Source organism: Pan troglodytes, chromosome X (assembly GCF_028858775.2).
Source record: "Pan troglodytes isolate AG18354 chromosome X, NHGRI_mPanTro3-v2.0_pri, whole genome shotgun sequence".
NCBI classification, from domain to species: domain Eukaryota; kingdom Metazoa; phylum Chordata; class Mammalia; order Primates; family Hominidae; genus Pan; species Pan troglodytes.
Genome location: NC_072421.2, coordinates 147,030,963 through 147,036,962, shown reverse-complemented (window position 1 = coordinate 147,036,962; position 6,000 = coordinate 147,030,963). Strand labels below are relative to the sequence as shown.

At 42.9% G+C, this 6,000-nt stretch overlaps 1 long non-coding RNA gene across 1 annotated transcript in view; it reads left to right on the top strand.

Moving 5' to 3' along the window:
- The first annotated feature begins 435 nt into the window (after window positions 1-435).
- The window catches only part of LOC129138608 (uncharacterized), a 54,083-nt gene continuing 48,518 nt past the window's right edge, over window positions 436-6,000 (top strand). Inside the window, exon 1 of the long non-coding RNA XR_008541920.1 lies at window positions 436-544. This is a non-coding gene — a long non-coding RNA (uncharacterized LOC129138608). The remainder of the gene's footprint in view (window positions 545-6,000) is intronic.

The window sequence follows — 6,000 nt, the reverse complement described above, 5'->3', positions numbered from 1 at the left end:
CCCAACATTCTCTTTAAATTAGCCAATCTGAATTTAGCCTGTGCAGGCTAACCCTAGCCAATAGGAGAATGACACAGCAGCAGGGGCCACATGCGTCAGGGATAAGAACCCCTTCCCCTCCCTTGTCCAAGTGTGTGCTCACCATTGCTCCATCTGTAAGGGCATACCCTTTTATAGAAGTAACTTGCCTTGCTGAGAATTAAAAATAAAATTTTATATTTGAGTGCTATTACTTTTGCTGCACTGAAACTTTATATATAACAATTTAGGGGCTGCCTGTGATTACATTCCCCTCTAGGGACGTTGTCTGGTTCTCTCTTGTGAGGAGGCACACCCCGCCCCCTTGTGGCAGCCTCAGGGGTGAGAAATCAAGACCCACCCAGTGTGAGGAATAACCTGGGCTCTCAGCAACGTGGGGGCAGGGGACTGGCCAGCAACCTAGCTTAAAGGATCCTCACATAGTGTGGCAACAACTCTGTGCACAGACCAAGGAAGGAGAAGCTGTGGGAGCTGGAAAAATATTTCCTTGGTGGTCAGGACCAAGGTAAGAAAGTTGCAGTGGGGCGGGGGCAGTGAAGTACTCCTTGGTTGGGGTGGCTTAGAAGTTAAAAAGTGGTGAGACATCCCCATTGTGGGGGATTGAACCTCACACAAATCTCCAGTAGTAGAAATGGCAAGAAACTTCCAGTGGGGGATTGAACCTCACACAAATCTCCAGTAGTAGAAATGGCAAGAAACTTCCAGTGGGGAAATTGAGCCTCACCCCAAAATGCAAGAAATCTCCAGTGGGGACATTGAGCCTCACCCCAAAAGGCAAGAAATTTCCAGTGGGGAAATTGAGCCTTACCCCAAAATGCAAGAAATTTCCAGTGGGGACATTGAGCCTCACCCCAAAAGGTGAGAAATTCCCAGTAAGGGAAATTGAACCTTGAACCTTACCCCAAAACCATCAAGATGGGAAATGCCCCAAGCAAGACAGGGAGCAAGGAGGATAAAGATGGTAACAAAGATATCCCCCCGGATAGCCCCCTAGGTCTCATGCTAAAACACTGGAAGGATAATGAAGGCACTAAAAGAAAAAAGGAAAAAGCAACAAATGATACAATATTGCTGTTTTATTTGAACTCAGGGACCCATCCTCAAACCCTCAATCTTCTGGCTAAAGTTTAGGTCGAATGAGGATGTAATGTGTCAGCTTCTAATCCGATATGTTAATGATAAAAGTCCAGTGTCTCAAGAAGAACTAGGCTATGGAGACAAGGACCTGCCCTCCTTTTTCCCTTAAAAACAAATAGGGAAGAACTCAATCTGGCACCTCAAAATGAAAAGTCAGAGGAGCCAGCTCTCACGCCTAAACATTCCAGCGCATGAGATCCTCTAGACTATCTTCCCCCATTCAGTGTCCCCAGTCTTTCCCCTCAGACAGCCACTGACACCTCAGATCCCATTCCAAATCCCCCTCTACTCATGTTATCCCTCCTCCTTATAACCCTGACTCTTGGGAATTACCATTCCATCAGTCTGTTCCCTCCCGACCTAAATACCCCTGTCTAAAAGGACTCCAGTATGAGGTAGAACGATGTAAAAAAGATATTCAGAATTTCCCATTTCCCTCTGTACATAAGGGGTTAGCCCTGATCCTCTTACCTTTGAAAGAGGTACCACAAGGAGGGTGGGGGGAGGGGGGAAGGGGGCATTGGATTTGTAAATGCTACCCTACCGAGTTCAGAAGTCCACAGTTTTAAAAAAGGAGCTTAAATCACTACTAGATGACCCTTACAGAGTGGCAGACCAAATTGACCAATTCTTAGGACCTCAGTTGTACACCTGGGTCGAGTTAATGTCCATCTTGGGCATCCTCTTTTCAGAGGAAGAAAGAGTAGCTCCACTCCTGCCAGTCCCTCCCCTAGGGAAAGGGGAAGGAGAGGGGAGAACAGCAGCATAAGCAGCTGGCAGAGGCAGGGAAAGAACAGCAGAGAGGAAAGAGAGGGAGGGGGGAAAGAGAGAGAGAGAGGAAGAGACAAAGAGGGAATCAAAGAGAGAAAGAGAGAGAGAGAGACACAAAGAGGGAGTCAAAGAGAGAGAGAGAAAGAGGCAGAGAGAGAGGAAGAGACAAAGATGGAGTCAGAGAGAGAGGAAGAGACAGAGAGACAAAGAGGGAGTCAAAGAGAGAGAGAGAAAGAGGAAGAGACAGAGAAAGAGGGAGTCAGAGAAAGACAGGAAGAGAGACAAAGAGGGAGTCAGAGAGAGAGAGAGACAGAAAGTCAAAGAGAGACAGGAAAAGAGAGGCAGAGAGAGAGGAAGAGACAGACAAAGAGGGAGTCAAAGAGAAAGAGAGGGCAGAGAGGGAGTCAAAGGGAGAGAAAGAGAGAGACAGAAAGTCAAAGAAAGAAAGATAGAAGTAGTGAAGAAGAAACAGTGTACCCTATTCCTTTAAAAGCCAGGGTAAATTTAAAACCTATAATTGATAATTGAAGGTCTTCTCCACGACCCTATAACACTCCAATACCACCTTGTTGTCAGTGTAAACAAGGGCATAGCCCTAAAGCACTTAGGCCACTGAAAACCCGTAGCCTTCCTATCTAAAATCCTTAACCTGCGGATGGCCCAAATGCATTTAATCTGTAGCAGCAACTGCTTTGCTAGCAGAAGAAAGTAGAAAAATCGCTTTCAGAGGAAACTTCATTGTGAGCACACCTCACAAGTTCAGAACTATCTTAAGTCAAAAAAAAAAAAAAAAAAAAAAGCAGAAAGGTAGCTTACTAACTCAAAAATCTTAAAGTATGGGACTCTTCTGTTAGAAAAAGATGATTTAACATTAACCACGGATAATTCCCTTAACCCAGCAGGTTTCCTAACAGGGGCTCTAAATCTTAGTTAATTACCATACAAAGGTCTGACCATACCTAGGAGGAACTCCCTTCAGGACAGGACAATAGATGGTTCCTCCCTGGTGACTGAGGGAAAAAGACACAATAGGTATTCAGTAATTGATGGGGAAACTCTTGTAAAAGCAGAGTTAGGAAAATGGCCTAATAATTGGTCTAATCAAACCTGAGAGCTGTTTCCACTCAGCCAAGCCTTAAAGTACTTAAAGAACCAGGAAAGAACCATCTATACCAATTCTAAGTAAATCTGGACTAAACAAGGTCTTGTTAACAGCAAAGGATAATTGAAATCCCAAACTTACAAGGTTTTCAACAAAAGTAAAGTTTGTTAAAAGTTAACAGTGTAACATGTATTATCCTAACTTCTAATCTTATGGTCTTAGGCAGTCTAGTCCACAGACATGAAGGAAGTTCGCTTTGGAAAAGAATGGTTATCATCTTTAGGAAAAAAAGGGTGGGGGGGGGGAATTTATGTAAAAAGAATGTTATATGGTAAATTTTTGTCCTAAAGTAAATTAACTGGTTGTTTAAAGAAAAGGATGTTTGCAGCAAGTCAGAAAGTTGAGGCATATGGAAGAATTGTCTGTGAAAGTCATGACCAAAAAAAAGTTATAAAAGGGAATTTATGCAAGAAATGTTGTATAGTTTAAAAGTAATTAGGCCTCCTGAATGTAGAATTATTGAAGAAACAGTTTACGTGCAAAGTGTATAAGGAAAGTAAAATATACCTTTGGTAAAAGGATTATATGGAGGCATAATGATGTGGATTTTTACCTATATTAAAAGGTTAAAAAAATATTTTGTTTTAAAGGTTTAAGCAAGTTTTGAAACGTTAGTTGTAAAGGGAATCCTGTGTGTAAACATATTGGCTAAAGTTACAGAGGTATCATCCAGTTTTTCTGTGAACTGGACATTGTAAATAAAAAGTAAAGTAGAAGTTCGTCTTCAAAGACTTTCCTTCCAATCTAATTAGGAATAAATAGTAACTTCTCTTAGAAGCAAAATTTATTCAAAGACCTGTGCTCCTAAATACTTGCCCTGGCATGCTTATACTGGTCCAAGCAAGCATCAGGTCATAGCCTGTGCCTCTTCCTTATTTAAAAGTGTTTTTACCTTTCTCGGCATTCCACAATTTACTTCCTCCTTCCTTTGTTCTCCTCTACCTTTGCCTCTTTTAAAAACTCCTAAGTTGCTAGCCATTCGGGACGAATACAGACTGTGAGGTCCTGTTCCAGCCAATGGAAACCGGACACAGCAGTAGGGTGGATGCGTCAGGTCATAAATGACCCTGTCTCCTTTGTTTGGTGTATTCTCGTGGCAAAACTGCTGGCGAGTGTACCCTTTCTGCAGAAAGTAAAAATGGCCTTACCAAATAATAATGTTCAAGTGCTATTTCTTTACGGCACTAGGGAACAAGCATTTCAAACAATTTGATGGGCCTTATGGGGATACATTCTCCTCTGGGGGTGGTCTCCAGTCGTCTCTCATGATGGAGCGTGCTCCCTTACCTCATTGCAAGCGTCTCATGGGTGAGAAATTGAGACCCACCCGGTGTGATGAATAAACTTGTACTCTCAGCAATGCAAAAATAAAAAGAGAGAGAGAGAGAGAGAGGGAGAGAGAGAAAACAGAAACTGGCCAGCAACCTAACTTAAAGGATCCTCACATACTGCAGTGATGACTCTGTGCACAGACCAAGGAAGGAGAAGCCGCAGCAACCGGTAAAGTAAAAAAACTGCAGGGGTGGTAAAGTATTCCTTAGTCAGGATGTCCTGGAGGTTAGAAAGAGGTGAGAAATCCCCAGGGGCGTTGAACCTCAGAAAGAGCTGAGAATTCCTTGCGGGGGGGGGGGGGGTTGAACCTCAGAAACAGGTGAGAAATCCCCATGGTGGGGGAGTTGAACCTCACACAAACCTCCGGAAGTAAGAAAAATATTTAGAAACCGCCCTTTCCTTTCTTCTCAGGGGAAGAAAGAGTAGCTCCACTGCCGCCGGTCCCTCCCCTAAGGGAAGGGAAAGGAGAAGGAAAAACAGCAGCATAGGTGGCTGGCAGAGACTAAGGAAAGACCAGCAGAGAAGAAAAAGAACTTAGGAGAGAAGAGAGAAAGCAAGCAAAAACAGCAGTCACAGAGCCAAACAGCGAGGCAGGCACGCCAAGGGTTAAGTCCCTCTCCCCAGCCCCAGTCTATGTGAAAAAGAGGGCGGTGGACCCTTGCTGGGAGGAGAGCAGAGGAGGTGAATAGGGCATAATTCTTGCAATTTGCGGCAGGCATCTGCCAAGCCTCTAGGCTGGTGACTGCCCGAGGCCCAGACTGCAGCCACGCAAATCTCACCCAGCCCGAGAAACTAAGTGTAAAAAGAAATGAAAAAAAAGAAAGTAAAGGGGGGGGGAACACAGGAGAAACAGCTGGCCGCGCACGCATGGGGGGCGGCCGTGGCTGGTCCCCGCTCACGGCAGGAGCAAGAGAACTCGGCAAAAGAAAGGGAAACAGGATGACAAAGGATGACAGAGGATGAGAGAGAGAGAGAGAGAGAGAGAGAGAAATACAGTGCAAATGAGAGAGAAAGAGAAATGGAAAGGGTAAGTAAGAGAAACTGGAAGAGACAGAAATCAAAGACATAGAGGGTGAAACTAGAAAAAGAAATAGTGTAAAAGGAAGGCACAAAGTTAAGACATGTTGCAGATTGTGAAAGTTGTAAGAAAAGCTATAAAAGGGAATTTATGCAAGAAATATTGTATAATTTAAAAGTAATTAGGCCTCCTGAATGTAAAATTATTTTTAAAAAGTTTATGTACAAGGTATGTAAGAAACATAAAATATACTTTTAATAACAGGATTTTAAGGAGGCATAAGAATGTGGATTTTTACCTACATTAAAGGTTTAAAAGTTTTTTTGTTTTAAAGGTTTAAGCAAGTTTTAAAAAGTTAATTGTAAAGGAAATTCTGTGTGTAAACATACTGGCTAAAGTTAAAGGGGTATCATCCAGTTTTTCTGAACTGGACGTTAAAATTAAAGCACAATAGATCTTTCTTGAAGCACTAACCTGCTCTTTAACAAAAATTATAAAAAGTTAAAAAGAGTCTATAAAAGTCTTACCTTATAATCAGACA